Source organism: Ambystoma mexicanum, chromosome 4q (assembly GCF_040938575.1).
Source record: "Ambystoma mexicanum isolate Mex_15411 chromosome 4q, UKY_AmexF1_1, whole genome shotgun sequence".
Lineage (NCBI taxonomy): Eukaryota > Metazoa > Chordata > Amphibia > Caudata > Ambystomatidae > Ambystoma > Ambystoma mexicanum.
In genome coordinates this window covers 684,288,594-684,311,202 of record NC_090928.1, presented here as the reverse complement: position 1 = coordinate 684,311,202, position 22,609 = coordinate 684,288,594, and positions in this window count along the sequence as shown.

Below are 22,609 nucleotides of genomic sequence, written 5' to 3'. Positions count from 1 at the left end.
CATGGCACACCAACTGTCATTAATATGTATTACTGCCTATGTATTATCCTTGCTATTTTGTATCAATGCTTCTGTCATATCTGCCATCTTGTATTAAGTGAATATTCTGTAACAGCGCCATGCTGCCCCAGGGCCACTGGGCGCTTTATAAATTCAAATAATTAATTAATAAATAAATAAATAAATAAATAAATAAATATTACTCCCTTAGCAGTAAAAGTAGAAAAAAGACGTGCCTGGATACATTTGGACAATGTTAAACCGTATGCTGGCGAGACCGATCCACCCCCACACATTGATTCGGAAGCAAGTCGACATGAAGTAGTTCAGCACATACAGACTCGATTGATGACAAGGAAGAAGGACGCAGAAAGTGCTGAATAAATAAATGCAAGTATGCATTTGGACTGTGACTTTCCATGAACACTCCTTAAAGGTATTATAGGAGGCATGCAAACTTGTTACTTGAGCCACATAAATCTTTTTGAACTTGGACTTGAGAAAGTATGCCAGATCTTGAGTTTTTGTTTAACGACTGGAAAAGGGAGCAGTTTCCAGATTCGTTCTTACCTGAGTTCTTGTTTGGTCTCCCTAATGGTCCTGTCTAATGATGATGCCTACAGATTACTTATTATGATCTTTTACTATTTACTTCAAGTTCATCCTTATTTTGTTTGGTGTAACACCAACACTTATGTGTTTCCACAATATCCTATAAATCGTTTTGCAATCAGTCGGTTACTTGTGGAGATAATCGAGCAGATTCGGCAGCTGCCTGAGCATCTGATAAATTTGCCCGATTAAAGAAGTTTCTCCTTCCTTAAAAAGTAGTTCACAGGCACAATGTGGAGTCTTAATAATGATACAGTAGTAGACAATGAACGAGCACAGGAATCTATTATTGATTTTCTGATTCCACTAATGTTTGCTGCTTATCTTGCCAGTGCAAAAAGGGCAGAAGAGCCCTTGATTCTTCCCACACCAGTGACTTTTACAGGCATATCTGTTGTACAAAGGCCAAGGTCATATGTGATTATCTCTACACCAGTGACACATGTGAAGTCACCTATCTCTCTGACAAATGTTCCTATGATTCCCCCTGTAGGAAGGATATATACTGATGGTTTACATGAGTTGCTTGCATGTACATGTACACGTATTCTTCTTGCAAGAAAGAGACCTAAGAGAGGTATGAGGATATGATTATGAGTTGAACAATTATCTAGAAAGTACAGCACATCTGGGGAATAACATGTGGTATCTGCACATGAAAGAGGTAGGCAAAAGAACCTTGGAGGAGAGTTGCTATGTTTGTGCTCTCCTACCTTATGCATTAGGGAATTCTAAGATATTCATAGCTATAGAAATAGATGTCCAGGCAGATCATTGCCTAACTCACCTTGCACTTTCTCATACAAGAGGTCAATTCCAGGGTTGAACAGCATCGTTGTTACGGGCAACAGAATGGCCAGCGCCCGAAGAAGATGATTGTGTACAAGATTTGAAAACAAGAGCAAGACCACACACAAAATATCATGTGATAAGATACAAACATCCTGGAAATAAAGGAGCTGGAATCAGATGGGAGATAATTAAAAAGCTTAATTTCCAAGGAAAGACTGAAGAAGAAAAATCCAAAGATGTAAGGAGAGAGGACAGATGCATATTTGGGGAACAGTACTTTCACCAGATGGATGGGAAAAAGGCATAGTTGTATGCAGAACAGTGGCAGTAACAGGACATCACTGGCCGACTATAGAGCATGTGGAGGAGGAATGCATACCCCTCTGCCCAAAGCTTGCCAAGCTACTGAACTGGGTTGAAGATAAGGGTGGCCCAGTGCAGATAGTGCCCTTGGCAAGTGCAGAGCTGTGCTTCAGAAACAATGACACAAGAAAAGTCGAGAGAATCAACAATGCGGTCAAATGTTTGCTGTACCATGAATGAAGGATGGGACAGTAATAATAATGGTCCACTACTGGGCTTGTGGATCCAGAGCTTATATGAAGCTCCCCAAAGACTGGGGAGGACTTTGTTCCATAGTAATTATTCATGTTCCAGCATTAGTGATCCCGAGAAGCAACCTGAACATAGAAGAGTTTGCAAAGGCTGATGCGCTTCTAAGGAAGAAGAGGTTACTTGGATTTCTCAACCTAAAAAAGAGGGAAAACTATTTCTCATACAAGTCAACAGAAGCTTTCAATGCTATTCCATATGAGCACAAGTTGTTCAGCAAGATTGTGTCAGTGTTCATGACTATCTTCATGCCAGGGATACAGACGATGGTGAATGCTAAATGGTTACAAATAACCAGATGGGAGCTTGTGCAGATGATCAAAACTACCATAAAGAGATTCAACGCAATGAAATAAGAAATCAGAGATAAAAGACTGATAACACTCGAGAATAGATGTGTCTTGGACATGATCACAGTCATGGATGGATGTGCTTGCGTCAAAATCAGAGAATCGTGTTGCTCATGCATACCTTCTCACGATGACGAGAATGGGACTTTGACAGAGGCTATAACATTGCTGACGAACTTACACATCAAAATGGAAGATGAAGTAGAAGACACTGCAGATGACAGCTAGTTTGCATTGATCTTCTCATGGGTTCCACAATGGATGGCGAACATCTTTAAGTTTCTTGGAGCATTATTGGTGATGATAATGCTTGGATTATGTCTGATCAGAATGATAATCACACAGTGCAAGAAGGCAACAAAGAAAGCAGTAGGAATGAAGATCATGTTCGATTTTGAGTCTGGGCTAGAACCAAAAGAACTAAGTTATGAAGAAGTCATAGACTGTATAAAGGCCAGTATCCATGCACCTGAAGGAACAAAGTTCCTTTATCTGAGAGACCACAAGAAGTATATGGGAAGATGGTTTTACTGCAGTGGACAATGCAAGCTTATGACCTGGAACATTGATAACCATGTAAAATCAGCAGGATCTTTGAAAGGAGTGATGAAGATATGGACTCCTAAGAAGCACTTCTTCAAGAGAGGATGTCTAGATGCGGAGACTGGTCAGAGAGTGGTTGATGAATCAACCAGAGGGGGGAATTTAGAGGAGGAGCCAAAACCCTCTACCAGAAGACCCACCCCTAAGCTACCTATATGTTGTGAACCGTAAATGGTGACAAGCAAGACATCTGTAATGATGCTGATAACATGATCAGCCTTTGAAGCAAAGTGCCCATCTTTATGTATCCACGGAGAGCTGGCAGTTTCTTGGTAAAGATCCCTGAAGAACGAGAGAAGATAAAAGAAAAAGTGCACTGGTGACATCACATGGCATGATGTGACACACCGAGAAGAGATGATAGAAGAGAAAGTAAGCAGAACATATAGAATCCTGTGACGAAGTAAAGAAGTGAGTGACCTTTTACGTGCAAAATGAGGATTACACAAGTGAAGAGCATGGAAGAAAATGCAAAACATTTTATAATTGTACAGACGCTCTCACACAAGTAGAACTAAATAATCATAAAGGCTGCAATACGTAGTGAATAGATTGTGGCAATGCGCCAAGGTATATATATGCATAAGAAATCTGGATGTTCCACATCATGTTTTAGCAAACTGGGACCCCATGGACAGGGAAGCTGAAAGTGTGGCGCAGTTAATAAAAGTAGCTGACGAGCAAGAAAATGCAAGAGGGCTTGTCTGGTCCAATGTCAAAAGGTCAGTGCAGCTGAGAACTGGTTGTCTATCTTCAAAATAAACAATGAATGCAAGAGGCGAGGCAAGCTCTGCCAAGGTACAGCAGAAGGACAATGAGTGCCAAGTTTGTTCGTTTTAAAACCATTAAATACAGAGTAAAAGATCGAAATGTGGTCTCTGGTCACGTGACCTAGATGGAAATAGACTTGGGCAGACAACACTGAGACGAGAAGATGCAAGCATGCTCATAGTCTCTTTTATTTTTTTTTATTTTTTTATTGAAAAACTACAGTTTGAATTCATAAAACAAACTTTTGTTTCAAAGGATAAGCAAATTAACCAGGAAAAGAAGAAAGAGAAACAGCTAAACGAACAAGAAAAAAAGGAAATAGGAGAAGAAAAAAAAACAAGTGGAGCCCCACGAGCACTCCCAAGTAATAGCACCACCAATACTAAGGTTTAAACGTCAGCTTTCAAAATCATATCAAAATCATATCACAGTTGCACATGCAAGTTTTATGTTGGAATCGGAAATAATCCTAACCCACCACCCCTCCATATCATCATCTGAAGGTGCGAATTGTCCGAGATGTAAAGATCGTTGAGTGGGAGTCTGCGTGCATTCAATTAGCAGATGTTTGGCTGTTTCAATCGAATCTCCTCAGAAACGGCAGAGATTATCTTTTAAGGAGTTGTCCTTTCTTTGCCAAATAGTTTCCTTGATTTTTAGAATGTTGGCTCAGAACCTTAGAAATTGTTCTCGTTGATAACGAGACGGACAGTGCAATAAGTAGCGTGCTGGTTCATTTAGTTTCCTAGAATCGCCGCCCATCAATTTTGTTGACTTCAGCTTTAGTCTTAAGTCGTTATTGATGATCCACGCCCAGTTGTCGAATTTCTTTTTTGCGTGTTGTGGGCGAGTTAAAAGTTCTTAGTTACGGATGTTTGCTGCAGATAGAAAAGCCGATAATTTACAAAACCATGTATTAAGAAGGTCTTGATTGTTCGGCGTCTGGTTGTTGGCGAAGAGTTTATATGCCGGTGCCGGTGATTTTAGGGACATTTTGCGCATTGCTGCTATTGAGTTCCAAACCACTCTCATATTGTCATGCCGCCGGCATCTAGTCGCCGGTGGAGGCTATGGAACGCCTGGCGTCTGCGGCGCCATTAGGTCATCCATTGCTTTTCCCTGTTCCTTTCCCAGGTTGCCGCTCTAGTCTTTCCTTTTCATTTTCCCGGCTTCACTATTTAAGCACCGCCCACTTCCGGGTTCGGTGCGTTGCAACTTTGTTTCTTTCCGAGTTGCTTGCTCCGTTGTGTTTTTCCTCGTTCCATATTTGCTACCCTTTGATCTCCAGTCGGCGTCACTTCGCCGTTCGCCTTCTTTGTTTCTTTCCCTTCCGTGGCGCTCCGCCACTTTCTGGTTTTCTCTGTGCCCCTTGTCCTCCCCTACTCCTTCATTTTTCACTACTGGATTCTTCCAAGGACCTGCTTCGCTTTCCATCGCCTGCTCAAGACCCTCGATCCAGCCATTCTGCTTCTTACATCGGGTCTACTGAATTGCTGCACTTCGCTCTCTAAAAGCTACAGGATCGTGACTTTGTTCTCCGAGGGTTTTTTTAGGCACCCGCCTTTTTCCCTCTTTACCCGGTCCCTGCGGGAAGGAAGCCTCTTGCTTCCCTGCTTGGCAGGGAATCAGGGTGGCTTCCCACCGCGGACGACCATACCTCTTCTCTAAAAAGAAGAAGACTGGAAAAAAGGTATTCCGCCACGACACTTCGCCAGAAGACTCAGGTGAGGAGGAAGCCAAGGAGGTAGTTAACATCATTGATAAACCTACCGAGGTTCCGGAGGTTGACAGTTTGCAACGCCCCGAACCCGAGCAGGTGCAAGAACTGCTAACTGCTGTACATAACCTCACTCAAGAGTTACAGGCAGTAAAGACGGAGAACACTACCCTTAGACAGAGGTTGGACCGCTTTGAGCAGTCACGCAGTGATCTCCCTCCTATGCCATTATCCTGTGGCAAATACGACGGAACACCTAACAAATTTAAGGAATTCATGGAGGCTTGCGTGATCTATTTCACATTTAGACCTCAGTCTTACGCCTCAGACCAAGCCCGCATAGGGTTCCTCATTCCCAATTTGACCGGGAATGCCCTGGCTTGGGCAGCCCCTTTGGTAACCAGTGCCAGTCCTCTTCTTCAGGATTATGCTGGATTTACCGCCCAGTTCAAACATGTGTTTGAACAACAAGAGACTACCTTATTAGCCAGTGAACAGCTACTGGATATCCGTCAGGGAAGCATGGACCTTTTGTCTTATATTTCCCGATTTAAAAGGGTGGCGGCTGATGCGGGTTGGCAAGAGAATGCCCAATACACAATCTTTCGTCGAGGCCTCAGAGAAGACCTTAAGGATGAACTTGCTAGGGTTAGCCGCCCTTCTACACTCACGGAGCTTTGGGCCACGGTACTCCAGCTCGACTTTCGGTTATCGGAAAGACGGTCTGAGCGGCGGAGACAACGTGGTTTTCCCGTTACCTCTAACCCGGCTACGTCCTGTTCCGTTCCCTCGGGTTCGGTAAGAGACGAGCCCATGCAGATCGGAACTACCAGGGGACCGCTTGCCCCCGAAGAACGGAAGCGGCGCAGAGACCTCAATCTGTGCATGTACTGCGGTTCCAACACCCATGTTCTGAGGGACTGTTCGGACGTACCTCCCCGCAGGTCGGGAAACGCCATACCTCGGAACTAGTAGGGACCAGTTACCGAGGGGGCTATCCTGGTCCCTATGTCTCTTTGTCCATAACACCTACCATCAACTCCTCCGAAGACAATCGGCTCATGGTCATTGCAGTCCAGTTGAACCACCTACATCAGACATTCGAGGTCCTAGCTCTATTAGACTGCGGAGCAGCTGGATGTTTTATGGACGTCGTCTGGGCTGACAAGACTGGTATCAGTCGTCTGGAGAAGGAGGAAGATCAAAAGGTTGAGGGCGTTGATGGTACACCGCTAAGCTCCGGTCTTATCACTCATGTCACCGCACCCATGATCATGAAGGTTCTCCATCATACTGAGACCATCCAATTCGACTTGATTCGAGCTGCTCACTTCCCTGTCATCCTGGGGGTTTCCTGGCTCCGGAAACATAACCCTACGATTGATTGGACCAAGAACCAACTGTCTTTTTCTTCTAGCTTTTGCAAGAAGTCTTGCTCAATACAATCTGTGGCTGCAACTATCCATACTCTTCCGGACCCTCTTACTCTGACTGATGTTCGATCCGTGAACAATATTCCTAAGGAGTGTCTTCATTATCCGGAGGTCTTTGAGGGAGAAGGACCTCAAGAACTACCCCCACATCGACCCGAAGATTGCCATATCACCTTGGTTCCCAATGCAGTGGTTCCGTTTGGCCGCATGTTTTCTCTTTCACTCAAGGAGAAGTTTTGTTCTGCACCCATCCTTCGGCAACCCGACCAAGGATTAAGATTCATTGTTGACACCGATGCCTCGTCAGCTGCCTTGGGTGCAGTCCTCTTACAGGAACATGCTGGTCTTGAATACCCAATAGCCTAACTTTCTAAAACTATGAACTAAAGTCAATCACATTACTCTGTTATTGAGAAGGAACTTCTGGCCATGGAGACGGGTTGCGAAGAATGGCGTCATCTACTACAGGGAGGAACACACCCTTTTGAAATAAGGACGGATCACAAGAACCTCAAAGTCCTACAAAATATGGAGTGCGTCAATTCACGTCAGGCCCGTTGGGCCCATTTCTTCTCCCAGTACGACTTTCTATTGACCTATCTCCCGGGATCTAAGAATATTCTAGCAGATGCACTCTCTCGGAGGCCATGTTCCGGTGTAACGAACAGGGAACTTCCCAGTTTACTGCTAACTGACGTAAGATTCATATATACCGTAGATGCCTTTTTGGAGAAGGTACGTAAAGGCACACCATCTGAGGGAATTTCTCATACCATTCCTCACTCAGATGACATCTCCATACAGGATGGCCTGGGATTCAAGCAACATCGTCTCTACCTACCTGATTCCCAGACTCGACGCACCGCACTAGGATGGTGTCATGACGATCTTGTGGCTGGTCACCGAGGGGCGAAGAACACTCTGGAACTTCTTCGGCGGAGTTTTTGGTGGCCAGATATGTCGAAAGAGGTGGACTTGTATGTCCGCTCTTGCCCTGTATGCTGTAGATCCAAGCATTCTACCCAACGACCCATTGGTTACCTACAGCAGAGTGAGGTACCGAAGAGACCCTGGAGTATTATCTCCACAGATTTCATCGTAGAACTGCCCGCTTCAGAGGGATGTTCCTGTATCATGGTCACGGTCGATTGTTTCTCTAAAATGGCCCACTTTACACCCTTGGCTGGGTTACCCACGGCAGCAGAGATGGCAACCGTGTTTGCAAGAGAGATCTTCCGTTTACATGGAATCCCCAGTAAGATAATCTCAGACAGAGGATCCCAATATACGTCACACTTCTGGAGAGAACTTTGTAAGAGACTGGGGATTGAGCGTGCACTATCGTCTGGTTTCCATCCCCAGACCAATTGACAAACAGAAAGGACAAACGCTACTCTTGAGCAATAGCTACGTTGCTTCACCAACAACCAGCAGGACAATTGGGTTAGTTTACTCTCGACTGCAGAGTTTGCCTACAATAACGCTGTTCACAGTGCCACTGGTCTTAGCCCTTTCTACTGTTCTTATGGGTATCATCCCAGTTTCACTCCTTTCTTTTCTCTTGTCCCTTCTACGGTCCCTTCTGTAGACTCCCTTCTCCTCTCTTTGCAAGAAGCCCATATGTCTGCCATCAATAGTCTTCGGGCAAGTAGTCAGCGCTATTGTAACCAGACTAACCCCAAGCGCTTGCCTTCCCCCACTTGGCAGAAGGGAACCAAAGTGTGGTTATCCACTAAATACCTCCCACGTTGGCTTCACCCCTCTAAGTTGTCTCCCAGATTCCTGGGCCCGTTTCCCATCCTGCGTAGGATCAACCCAGTTGCCTATCGGCTTTCTTTGCCCAAACACATGAACCGCTTACACCCTGTTTTTCATTCCTCTCTCTTGAGGGAGTTTAGGCCAGATCCCTATCACTGCTCCATTCCGGCTGTTCCGTCTCCGGTTACCCTACCCCCGGAAGAGTACGAGGTGGCCTCCATATTGGACTCCCGCTTTCGGGGTGGGCGCCTGGAATACCTTATCCATTGGAAAGGTTACCCCCATTCTGAGGATTCCTGGGAACCTGTCTCCCATGTCCATGCCCCGTCTTTAGTTCAGAGGTTTCACCGTCTCTTCCCAGGCAAGCCGGGGAGGTATCCCATTGGAAGGGGGCATACTGTCATGCCGCCGGCGTCTAGTCGCCGGTGGAGGCTATGGAACGCCTGGCGTTGGCGGCGCCATTAGGTCATCCATTGCTTTTCCCTGTTCCTTTCCCAGGTTGCCGCTCTAGTCTTTCCTTTTCATTTTCCCGGCTTCACTATTTAAGCACCGCCCACTTCCGGGTTCGGTGCGTTGCAACTTTGTTTCTTTCCGAGTTGCTTGCTCCGTTGTGTTTTTCCTCGTTCCATATTTGCTACCCTTTGATCTCCAGTCGGCGTCACTTCGCCGTTCGCCTTCTTTGTTTCTTTCCCTTCCGTGGCGCTCCGCCACTTTCTGGTTTTCTCTGTGCCCCTTGTCCTCCCCTACTCCTTCATTTTTCACTACTGGATTCTTCCAAGGACCTGCTTCGCTTTCCATCGCCTGCTCAAGACCCTCGATCCAGCCATTCTGCTTCTTACATCGGGTCTACTGAATTGCTGCACTTCGCTCTCTAAAAGCTACAGGATCGTGACTTTGTTCTCCGAGGGTTTTTTTAGGCACCCGCCTTTTTCCCTCTTTACCCGGTCCCTGCAGGAAGGAAGCCTCTTGCTTCCCTGCTTGGCAGGGAATCAGGGTGGCTTCCCACCGCGGACGACCATACCTCTTCTCTAAAAAGAAGAAGACTGGAAAAAAGGTATTCCGCCACGACACTTCGCCAGAAGACTCAGGTGAGGAGGAAGCCAAGGAGGTAGTTAACATCATTGATAAACCTACCGAGGTTCCGGAGGTTGACACATATGCAATGAGTTGATCGCAATTTCGTATCTCAATATAGCTATCCATGTTGATTGTGGTAGCTTCAGAACTTTCCGCCAAAAGCGACCTTCTAAGACATGCCAAGTTGTCTTGCTTATGTTCCAACCAGCCACAGCCCCAAAGATTATTATTGGAACTACTTTTTGTTAATCGAATTTGAGGACGGGTTCCAGTGAGAATTTTCCATAGTTCCTGTTGATTCTTGCAGCTTGCAGAGCTAGCTTTGTGATTGTTGATGTTAGTTCCGCGACCCATTGCTGTTCTCTGATGGAATTATTAAATTGGATTCCCAAATATCTTATCGCGTCAACAGATAATATGTTGGTTTCAGCAATTTTCCACCTAAATGCTTTGTCTTTTTTACTTCTGACGCTTCCAATAGACATAATCTTTGTTTTTGTGGTGTTTATTGACAATTCATTTAGAAACATGTACTTTTATTCCCAGGAGTTGCGAGGCTTGCAAGGACATATTCAAAGGCTAATTGGATGACAGAGAGTAAGAGCGATGATAGGTGTTGGGTTAATTGGATGGGGAGGCATGGTCAAGCCCTACCCACCAACACCTGGGGTACCAGCTTGCGTACTGCTAGCAAGTGAAAATATTCTAGAACGGTACAAGCTTGCCAACCAATTAAAGAGGACCACGTATCAAAGAGCCCTGCTGTTTGTGAACCAATAAATCGTTGTGTATTTTATGTTGATGAAGATGACTTGCACTAGAGGAGGGCTTAGTTTCCCACCTGACACTAGAAGTACTATCCCAACCCCACAACCCATAGAAAGTACATGTAGATGTTTTCCGTTATCCAACTGCAATCCATTTTAAGGTTTACAGTTTGCCACTTAGTGTGACATCAGTGATGATGAAGTTTTACTATAAAAGCTTGTTTTTTATGTAATTCGTTGAGACCTTGCCATGAGACATCCATCAATGTCTGTTGATCTCCCTGTTTTAGATAATTGTTAATAAAACAGTGCACCCTTTGCCAACTTTCTGAGTCGATCTTTTTATTGATGTTTTTGTAACTTCTGCTTTCCCATCCTTCCCATAAGAGTGTTACCTCATCTTAGAGGGCCCATTCGGGTTCAACACCATCTCCTCCATCTCCGCCCCTTCGATGTTTGTGTTTCCTTGCGGGTGGAGGCTGGGGATGCAGGGGTGCCCTTGGAGGGGTTTGCTTCCCCTCCAAATTATATTTAAGTCTGTTGTGTGCAAACACTGGCTCAGCCCCCTGTACATTTTTCGTGGCTCTTTCACTCGATTCTTAACAAAACCTGCTATGACTGTCCACGCAAGGCACCCAGCGCTTGATAGACGCCTAATGGAGTCAATGCTCACAGGGGGTGATTACAGCTAATAAAAGCTCAAAACCAATGTTGGAGGCCCTCACTTCACTCTAGCCTATCCCCTTCCAACTCAAGGGCCATATCTCCTGCGTAGGCCCCTGCACCAGTCATTAACATCTCAATATACCAAATAACAATCAAACAACACATGGCTCCGAGTTCCTAGGTCTGAATGAATTCTGTCAAGAAGTTGAAGAGGTGAATAGTCCATCTTTATATATAAGCTAGCGCCATGCTATACAGTAGAAAGGAAAAATACATTGAGGCTCATTATTAGCAATACGACAATGGCCAGTGAATATGCTAACTGTATTATTGTTACTTTAGGAAGCCACTCAAACACATTCTCTGGTGCTCTCTATCGTGCATGGTGTTTTTGCTGCATCATTAAGATACCCAAAAGTGCAGTAAAAAGATTAAAATGCAGAACATATTGTCATCTTCCCAGAGCAGGCATAACAACTGGGTATCTAAAAGAAATGACTAGCATGCAGCACAGAAGCCACACCAAAGGTCCATGCAATCGCACCACAAAGCCATTCTTCCATTCACAATTTGAATATCAATGTCTGAATGAATGCCACCCATTGAGCAGTGCCTACGCCCCTTACCTTTACACAGAATTATCATATATATGTATGTTCTGCTATCAATGGATGTAGAAGATTTTCAATCATACCAAAACCTGAACAATGGATGTGACTTCTCTGGGATTTGTAGGGGCAAATGAGCGTGATCCTTTCAATGTACACATCATACTAGGAAAGCCCGGTTGGAAAATGAAATTGAGACATTTTTCCGAAGATTTGGAGCTGGATAGGCTTAAGAACGGGCAAACAGTCCCTTGTTACATTGTTAGATGCGTCCCAGTTATTGATTTGATACTTTAATGTGGTATAGAATGAAAATAAATTCAGACTTTACACATATTACAATTTACAAGAATTACAAAGCATTGAACTTAAATCATAAATATATACAGATATATAAAAAACATAAGTAAATCTCAAATATAAAAGCAGCAGTTAAAAGGAACAGTTACGCATTACCTTTCCTTATAGGATTTACAAATGATCATATCGGGGTAATGACTAATAACTAAGTTGGAGTTGGAATGAGTATATTTAGGAATAATGATCAATTTCTGTCTCAAATAGGGTACTCTATGCATTCCTAAGTCTCCTCAGTATTGGGGCGATTCCAATCCACACTCCATAGCAAGTTCAACCTGTTGCCAGATATTGTAGAATGCTATAAATAGATGCATATTGCTAGAGTTAGTGCAATAGCGCCAGAAAGACGTTTTGCGTATGGTTACAACATCATGTACAAATTCTCCCAGATAACGTAAAATTGTATCCTTCAATATCCGGCATTCAGTGAGAAGATGTCTCGCTGTCTCTAGGCATTCTGAGGATTTACAGAGACGGCAAGAACGCTTATCAACCGGGATGTTCTCCCATGCACCTCTAATGTGCAAAGTAGGCAATTGCTCTAATCTAAACAGGATGATGAAGCGTCTGAGTTTTCTGGAGGGGCAGAGGTATAGGTAGGCTTGAGGTTTCATGAAATTATATAGTCTGTATTTCACAAAATGATAGGTCTTAAGGCTACTTATATGTGCGAAATTCTCAAGCCAATCCCACCGGTCTACTTTTTTTCCTAGTGCATAAAGGGTTTCCTTGGTGACAATTGCCCCTTGATGTATCCATCCAATGTCTAAGAGAAATTCAGTCATATCTTTATGTAGGGGCGAAGTAGTATATTTTTTGGTCACCTCCTGATGGATCACAGTTAATAAGGGGTTATTGGTACCACCTATCATCTTAAGGTGAAACCCTGCTCTTTTCCTCAATACCATTGCTTTCAAAGAAGGGAGGCCCAATTCCAATCTGATCAGGGCCATTGGTACCCTGGGGGGTAGTCCTAATATCCGTCTCCAGAACTTGCCCTCCAGCACTTGCAGCCACGCAAGATTCATTGTGTGCAGTGACTCAAGGCCATAGATGATCATGGGGGCAAACACTTGGATGTAAAGATGGCGCGTACCCCAAAGGGTAAAGCCACCCTGCTTATTTGTAAAAGAGGAAATAAGTGAGGTGACTTGCATGGCCCTAGTGATTCGACCCTGTCTACAGAGTGAGTAATCGCCCATGGGCTCAATTTCGACTCCTAAATAGCGATATGATGGAGCATAGAGTATGTGATTTCCATGTACTATCAGATTCACACGCGATACTCTTCTCCTAGTAAATCTTAGCACCTTCGTCTTATCCAGATTAATGGTCAGGCCATTAATCTTGGCATAATCCCATAGGGCAGAAGCAGAACGTCTCAGGCCACCTATGGTGTTATCAAAGACGACCAGATCGTCCGCATACGCTAATACCGCGCACGGTACTGTACCTACTTTAGGAGGGCAGTTATCAACCTCGGCTAATGCTGCAGGGATGTCGTACACATAGAGATTGTAAATCAGGGGTGCAGTAACGCATCCCTGTTTTACCCCACTGTCTTGGATCACCTTTCGGGTCATGTTTCCTTCCTGATTCAATCTTAGCCACGCCGTGGTATTCTGATGGAGTAATCTCAGGTAATATAATATACTTGACAGGCATCCCAATTTCTCTAACTTGGCCCAAAGCCTCTCTCGGGGGATGGAGTCAAATGCGGCTTTAAAGTCAATATACAGGGCGTACAACGGGGGCTGCCCCTTACTAAGTGCCCGTGTACGAAATATATCCATGACCAAAAGGTTATGTGAGGTGGAAAAGTCCCGCCTAAAGCCGCATTGAAATCTGCTGAGTATTTTATAATTTTCTACCCATTTCTGCATCTCGTCAAGCAAAAGTGAGGCAAATAATTTGCCTGAGATATCAAGCATGGATAGCAACCTATAGTTATTAGGGTCAGTTCGACTTCCTTTTTTAAATACAGGAATTAGAATGGCTGTTTGCCAGGACTGGGGGATAATCCCCTGCTCTAAGATCTTGTTGAAGAGTAGGGAAAACAAGTCAGCCCAAAATATGGGATGACTCTTGATCACTACGTTAGCTAGCCCGTTGGGTCCAGGTGCTCTAGAGGACTTAAGAGCCGCTATTTTATTCCGTATTGCCTCCGCTGAGACATCGAAAGGCAACTGAGTGGGGGCCTTTTCCAAAGATCTATTCAAGGTTTCCTCTCCTCCTGAATTACGGCCTAATAAGAATTTTTCCCATGTCTCCTTACTTATTGGATTAATTAATGGGCCTTTGGTCTTCTCTCTGTTCTCATTTAGGAGTGACCAAATGCCGCGGGAATTTCTAGAGCAGATAGTTTGTATCAACTGCTGGTATTTAAGATTTTTCTCTGTTATCTTAATGGTCTTAATCTCTGCTCTGTATCGATTTTTAATTTTTCTTAATTTCTCGCGGTACAGGGCCCTGGATAGGTTCATAAGCTTCATACTTCGAATATCCGCTCTTAAACCTCTCTTGGCATCCCTGATTTCTCTATTGAACGGGAGTACAGCCCCCCCCTGTTTTTAGCATATATCTCTTATTAGCCGTGGCATGCTGCCCTGAGAACCTGGTGATCCAATCTTCAATCTCATTTATCGCCATAAGTTTGAAGTCACAGAAGCCTAGAGCTGAAATAGGTTCAAGAGCTTCAGTGGCCAATCTTATGTTTCTCTCGGACCACACTATTCTGGATCCTACACAGTTGGCTTGGATGTTACCCATGTTCAAAGGCGTGGGGGTAGAGCTAGGGCGGGGGATCCGGAATGTGCATTGCAGCGAGGCATGGTCGCTCCATACATTAGGCTTCACGACCATATCGACCACTCTAGACTGCAGCTCGGGACACATAAATATGTAATCTAATGTACTAGATGATGATCCATTAGACCAGGTGTGTTTTCCCGGCATATCTCCCAGAGTACGGCCATTAATCATAGCCATATCCCAAGCTCCGAGCAATTGCAGCCAGCCTAATCCTTCAACCTCCCTCTTTCCATGGGTCATTGAGCACCTTACATTGAGATCAGGATTAGAGGATATAAGTGTTTCATCTATCATCTGACAATTGAAATCCCCCATGACCACCACGGCGACATTACCCGTTCTCAGCCACCAAGAGGCCAATAAATCCTGTATTGCCTCTTGAAGTGAGTCACGGACCAACTCTCCTGGAGGGTTGTAAAGATTGATTAGCAGGAACCTTCCCAGACCATTTTCGTCATAATATTCTACTTCTACTGCCAAAAGCTGCTCTTCAGCTTTACACTGAATCTTGCGGGACGTGATCGTATTTACTACCCCAATTAATAAGCCACCATATGGGCGTCCCTTACTGCCCCGTTTAGCCACTGATTGATGCATAACAAAACCGTCCAGGAGTAATGGGTCCAAAGACCATGTCTCTTGGAGACAAATGCAGCTATATTGTGACAGTAGGTCTACCGAGCCCTCCGCCCTCAGAAGGTGTGAGAAACCTCTGCAGTTCCATGAGAGAAGTGAGAAGCATCAATGGTTCTTTAACAGTTGCGGAATGGACTCTAGGAGTGACTTTAGCACTTGCTGTATTTCAGCCAGGGCAGGGTTTTCCCCTCCTCCAGATTTAAGCATATTAACCGCAGGGGCCATTGTCATAGAATCTACTGGTTCAGGCAAAAGAACCTTCTCCAGTGGGTCCACATCAATATCTATGTCCACGGCTAACAGATCTTCTTTGTATTTTCTAATTAAAGCCGCCGTAGTCAGAAAGGTACAATGTATAGCAGAGACATTAGGATTTGGGCCCTCCAGAGGTTCAATGAATAAGAAATCCTCAGATTTTAGGACACGGAGTTGAGGTATATGGTAAAGTCTTGCTAGTAACTCTGAGCGTGTTAACCAGGGATTTTTGCCACTGGGATACAGGTTCTTGATGTAGCAAATCCGATTCGTGTTTATATCATTCACTGACCTCTTCTGGGGCAATGATGGTGGCTCGACCGCTTCTTCTTGCGGCCGTGGCTCAGGGATATACTCCAGCTGTGTATGCGTACTGGATTCCAGATCAGGCTCAGCAAACATCACAGATACTTCCTCTACATCCGCTCCCAAGGGCTTCTCATCGGGTATCAACCAGTCTGATAGAGGGCCCTTTGCCTTGGCCGCCCTTTGGGCTGCTCTCGCCATTCTTTTCCTGGCCTTTTTTTGATCGGGTCTCAGGTGCTGGGTTAAGTCCTGCTATAGGAGGTTGGGCACATTTTGCAGCTGACTTGTTTTTCAGTGCCTTTTTTGCCAATCTACGCTGTTTCCGTGTGGGAGGGGACAGGGGACTATGCTCCCGCTCTTGATCGTCAGCCTCCCCGGGGATTATCTCCATTATACTATTGCTGCTAGGTACATGTTGCGCCTCGCCCTCTTCCATCGCTACTTCCTGCTCGTCAATCTCATCAGCTATATGCAATGCAGTCGATAGATTAATCTCTGCCTCTTCACGAGGGAGGCCCATTGAACCTAATGCCGTGGTGATGGTGTTAGTATTGGCCAGGATACGTCCCGACATCTGTAGGAGTATCTTAAGGGCAAATTGCAAAGCAGCCACCGATGATTGAAGTTCAGTTATCTTTGCTGAGCTAGGGTGTTGTTCGGTATTATCTTCAATCTCATTATCTGGTACATCCTCCATCGATGCCATTACTAGATTAGGAGAAGCAGACAGACGTCCGCTGCTTCCCACAGCATTATGCTCCCCCGCAATGCTGTTCATGCTGTTTTCTTTCAAGGATGTTATACCACTAGATAGCCTCAGGGGAGTTTGTACCCGCATCTCTCTCTGTATAGTCAGGCAGAGATCTAGAAGGGAGTTGTTGTCTATGTCATCAAAATTGGTGGTGTTTAGAGAGATGCCATCGTTATGTATCAATGCTGCCGTTTCCTCGATCACAGTGGAATTGGTGGCCAGGGGAGGATTCACAGAGAAAAACTCGGTTATGACCCCTTGCGCCACTGGCAAAGCATGTTTGGCATTCTTTTTAGCTTTACCCCCTTTCTTATGGGGCTCTTTAGGTTCCATTATGGGTTGAGACTTGTTTTTACGTAAGTTATATATCGAGTGGGAAGCTCTTCTGCCCCGCTGCATGTCTGCGTTATAACTCACTTCGATTCAGAGTCCAGATAATATAGATCACTCCAGACAAGGATAGTAAAAGTGGGCTGGTGTTAATATGCAGGGATAATTCCCCTTATTCTGCACAGGTGAGATGAATGGATTTCCCCCCTTTCCCCTCTTTCCCCGAGACTCTCCCTTACCAATATGGTATACCGGGGAGCGTTGTTAACCCGGATCAAAGGCCGAAGCCCGCAGTCTCCGGGAGATACTAGTAGACTCCCCTTCTCCTTCAAATCAGCTCCAGCTTACTTCCAAGGTAGGGGGTCGCACTATCTAAGCGGGACAGCCAGGTCGATGGAGGGTGTACCGGCTCCCAGCACTATAGCCAGCACTTGTGAGGAACCTGCTGCCTCTTCTAATCCCAGGCCCCCTCCTCCTATCAAGGAGAGAAGCCCACCAGGATGGAGCGCCCAGTGAGTATATACTCTCACACTGATTTATGAAGTGGGCACTGCTGAGGCCAGTCCAGGCCGTGCCCACCTCTTTCCGGGGGGCTCCTTGCAGAGATGAAGCCAATCACCCGGGACCTCCGCCGCTAACTGCGTGCCGTGACGTAGCCTATTGGGAGCGGGTGCCGCAGGGAGCCAGAGGAAGCCGCTGCGCCGTGCCGTGCAATATTTATATCAGCCGTGTAAATTTCGTGTCTCGGTGCGGCACGGCTCAGCGGCAAGCATCCACGTTATTCCGTTCCTCAGGGTTCTCACCTGCTTTTGCCTGGACCTGCCTGCACTTCTCCCTGCTGCCTGAATCTCTCTTTCTCCTTCGTTTCTCCCGCAAGATGTTTCTCCGTCGCTCGCTCACTTACTCGAGACGCGAGACATGAGATTCGAGGAAAGAACCCACTAATGTGGGCTTGCGTGGATTTGCGTGTCAAGCCGCACCTCTTGCTTCAGCACCAGCACAGGCACAACTTCTCACAGAGGCCGCCTCCGACACCCAGTTATAAAACTAGCTGATAAAGGTGGTTCAATAGTTTTAAAGCATGAAAAATTCTTTGACCGAGAAGTTGTTATACAGTTGTTATACAGAGTGTCTCGTTGGTGCCGCGTACCTGTCCCTTGTGGTTGTTGCTGCAATGGGGAAGCCAGACTGTCAAAAAATGTTGTGCTGTAGAATTCGCAGTGCGGGGTACCAACCCAACACCTCCCTGGTAAATACAGGGAGGCACTGGATCAGCTCCCAACGCCACAGGATTTCTGTGGCACAAGGACAGTGCAAGCATTGGCAGAGAAGGAAGGCCACGTAGAAAGTCCAATAGTCCTCATCAGGAGACACGTGATTGTAGGGGTCCATTGTAGGGGTACAGCAGGCAGAGTAGCAGATGAGAAGATCCAGAGCAAACAGGATGGTAACACCCAATAGAGGCACGGGGCCAGACACAAGAAACAGGAGGCAGGAAGAAGGGGGGCAGAGAAGCCAGCAGGAAGAGGGAATACTGGGGCAAGGAGCAGGGCAGACAGAAGGGAACTGAGAGCACTGAGAGGAAAGGAACAAGGAAGGCTAATTCCCGGGGCGAAGAGAAAAACTGCATTGAGACATGGCGAACGTGTGACAGTGTGCTCCTGATAAGCAGGTGATGTCGAGAAAGAGGCTTGACACTCAAGCGAACACTGCCGCATAGCCAGAAGGACTGCGCAATCGCAGAGCGTCGAACATGGACATCCGCGTGTGCGCCATCTGGAAAAGATGGCCACACCCATAGAACCGAAGGTTCAAACTGAATGTGCTTGAGAGAAGCCCCAGCGGGAGAACAATCGCCACGTCGGTACCCTCGGGACCCGGAGACCACATCTTGTGAAGCAGGTGAGTGGCATGACAGAAGTCTGCAAACCACTGGTATACATAAGGTGTTATCAGAACCTAATGAGATTCTCCTCTTCAGAAATGAAAACAATTAATGAAGCCATAGTAAATGGAGCAGACATACAGAAATCAATATCACACAAAGAAAGACAATTTCTGATGGCACAGCATCTAATGTGACGCACGCTCTAAATCTTATCCAAGATAAAGCTACATTCCCTCCACCTGGAAGAACAGTTGTATCAGGGTGGCTTCATTCCAGAGCAGCTACAGTCTCATGTAGACCTCTACATACAGGAAACAGTTTGAAAAATGTCCTCATATCTCAGAGATATGAAACATGTCCTTCAAGCATCAAACATCAAATATGGCACTTTACGGAATGGCTAATCACTTCCGATTTAGAATCCCTATGTATGCCAACCCCACAAAGGGAAACCTTTCAAGTGACTGATCCTGTACTTTAAAACAAAGCAAAACATGTAGATATTGCATTCATTTTCATTTACCAAATGATTCCTCTGAACAAACAGAAGACTGTGAAATGTGTGATTTACTTGCCCTTAACTTAGCCAATCCTATGTTCATCCTTTGCAAAAAAAGGGTATCTATGATAAAGCGTAGCGTTTCCAACAAAACATCCATCTATGGAAACATTACAAAGATGACATTCTGCTAAAATGGACAGTAACAGTGGATCCATCTAGGAATTTGTTGTGTAGATCGATACACTCAACCCCCATCTACAGTATGCCTACGACTGGAGCCAATCATCTATTTTTTGGATATTAATTTTCACGAAATAAAGAATAACCTACATATTGTGGTCTACACAAAACTCACAGATCCAAAACACGCTTTTGCAATATAAACATTTAGACCTGCAACCACTAAGACAAAACCTACTCTTTGGACAGTGTTTGCTCCACAAATTAATCTTTAGTGAAAATGTATTCTATTTATATATTTATTTATTTATTTATTTGATACAGTTACAAAACCTTATACATTACAAACACATTCTAAAACAAGAACATTCATCCATTTACGACACAATTTCTAAAAACATGGTCACGTTATCACATTAAATATATGATTAATTAATCAATGTTCATAGGATACAATGAGTTCAAAACAATTTGTCATACACTTTATGCACTATATGCACAATCCCTAATGACCGCGTAACACAAATATTCATAAAAAAACTGATATTCATAAAACTAATCGCACAGCCCATAAGGCCACACAAAACTAACATCCATTAAAACCCATATACAAATGATTCTCCCAACAGTGTAAAGATTTTATTGATAAAATAGAATAATGTGATTATTGCAGACTTACGGTTGACAATGTACAACAATTGCCAGAACCTGTCTGTTTAGTTAGTCGATTAATCTTGAACGAACTATGCGAAGCACCATTGCCAATGTAAAATAATTAAATGAACATACAAGAATAAAGTGCTTCCATGTTTCTTTAGGTTGATGACATAGTCGACATACCCTGTCCTCCTTTGCTATCCATTAGCGTGGTCTTATTATGTCTAGGGTGCATAGGAGGTCAAACCTAAATCTCGTGTAGGTCAACCAAATCCATCAATCCGGAAATATATTCAGCTCCTCAGGTATCGCGTTGATTTTCCTCACAGTATATTTATAATGTTCATACATTTCATAATTTTGTACTTTTTCATCCAGTCTTGACCAATCCCATATCGTACCTTCAATTTCAACCTATTAAAGGATAGTTCCGGGACTTTTTTTTTATTGTCCCTACGGTTCGGCCATGTGTTTTTAAGCATAAATCGGTAGATCGTAGAAAACTTTCCTATGGACCTTACCCGACTTTTCGTCCATTAACGCACTCGAAATCAGCCGCCATTTTCTGATAATCCTATCATTTCCCCCCATCGCCCTGGCTCACCTGCTTTTGCGGCACTAAATCAAATCCCCTGCCCCTGAGCCTGACATGAGCAGACGCGTACCGCCCATTTCCCAACACCAAAGCACGTTTCGTGTCAACAATCGCTGCGCCTCAGCTAATGACGTGTCGCCATGGAAATGGCAGGACGCCTCTTTCCTCAATAAGTATAAACACACCGTTTCACAACACACAGCAGCATATTTTCGATTCCATTTTTCTCTCTGTGTTACTTTGAGTATTCTGTGACTCGTTTCTGTGCTCTGGTCAGCTACCTTTGCCGCTTCTAGGCCTTGTGAACACCTGTACCATCTCTGTAAATTATTTTACTTTCTTTACCACACAATGGCTACAATAATGCCGTATATGTACGAGCCCGAGTACACCGAGGAAGAACTACTGGAAAGGCAAGCACGCGGAAACGATGGGGATTCGGACGGCAGTTGGGAGGACCAGTCAACGGATGAAGAGCCTGGACCATGTCGCATGGACGGCGTCTCCACATGGTGCACGTGCAATCGGTGCGAGCTAATGCCAACTGAGGAGGAGAACTGCTGCTGCCGTGAAAATTCCGGGTGCTTGGCCTACATTTCGGAAGGCGAGCCAAGTCCGCAATGCATCACCGAGCTGCCAGAGTTCAGGGAAGCCTGCCTCTCACGGACCGTGTTGAGGATGATGATGGTGCTTATGCACGAACTTCGCGGCACTGTTCGTCCGCGTAATCCGAGTAACGAGTAAGTATACTCTGGTTGTGATGTCAGTGATGCCACTACTATTTCATGGTCGTCTCCCACATATAAAATTACATCTACATATCATTCGAATGCATGTAAATTGGTTCCATATTGTGCATTTTCTAAAGTTTTGTCATTTTAATACAGTTTGCATCTTTCATTTTCACAGGTGGTACAGGCTGGTGGCCTATCGTTGCTTCACTTGGTGGCTTCACGGGAGGCTCGGACACCGCGTTCGGAGAGTAATACCTGCCTGTGCGGTACTTGCCATTAGACAACATTTCCCAAGCGACAGTGGACAATACCGCGGATTTTCCCTGGATGTGCTGCAACCGGAACTTTACAATGTGTAATGTTTATTATTTATGTTCAATTGAAAATAAGATCTAAAATAAAACCCAACATATATTTTAACAATGGTTGTTTTGATTTTTTAAATGAATCTAGTGTGTCTCCATTGAATAGTCTTCCTGTGCCTTGTCTTGTCACACCACATGTCTCCGGCCAGCATCCTCCCTCACGCTGGCCGCCCACCTTCAATCCACATAACCGTTGAACCCATATGCAGCAGACATACATATGTTATTTTGCGGGTTGGCATCAAGCCTCCCGGCCTTGCCTCCTCCCCCAAAAATACTTACCACACCACTTTGTTCAAGCGTTGGCAATAAAAGGCCGTTGGATTTTATTGATACAAAACATGGTTATAGGTAAATAATCAATATGGTTGATCATAATAAATCATCCTTTTGGGCACCGGGTACAGAGATGACCCCCTCTGGCCCGTGCCGCCTTGCCACCACAGGCCAGCCTGCTGCTGACTAACTGCCTA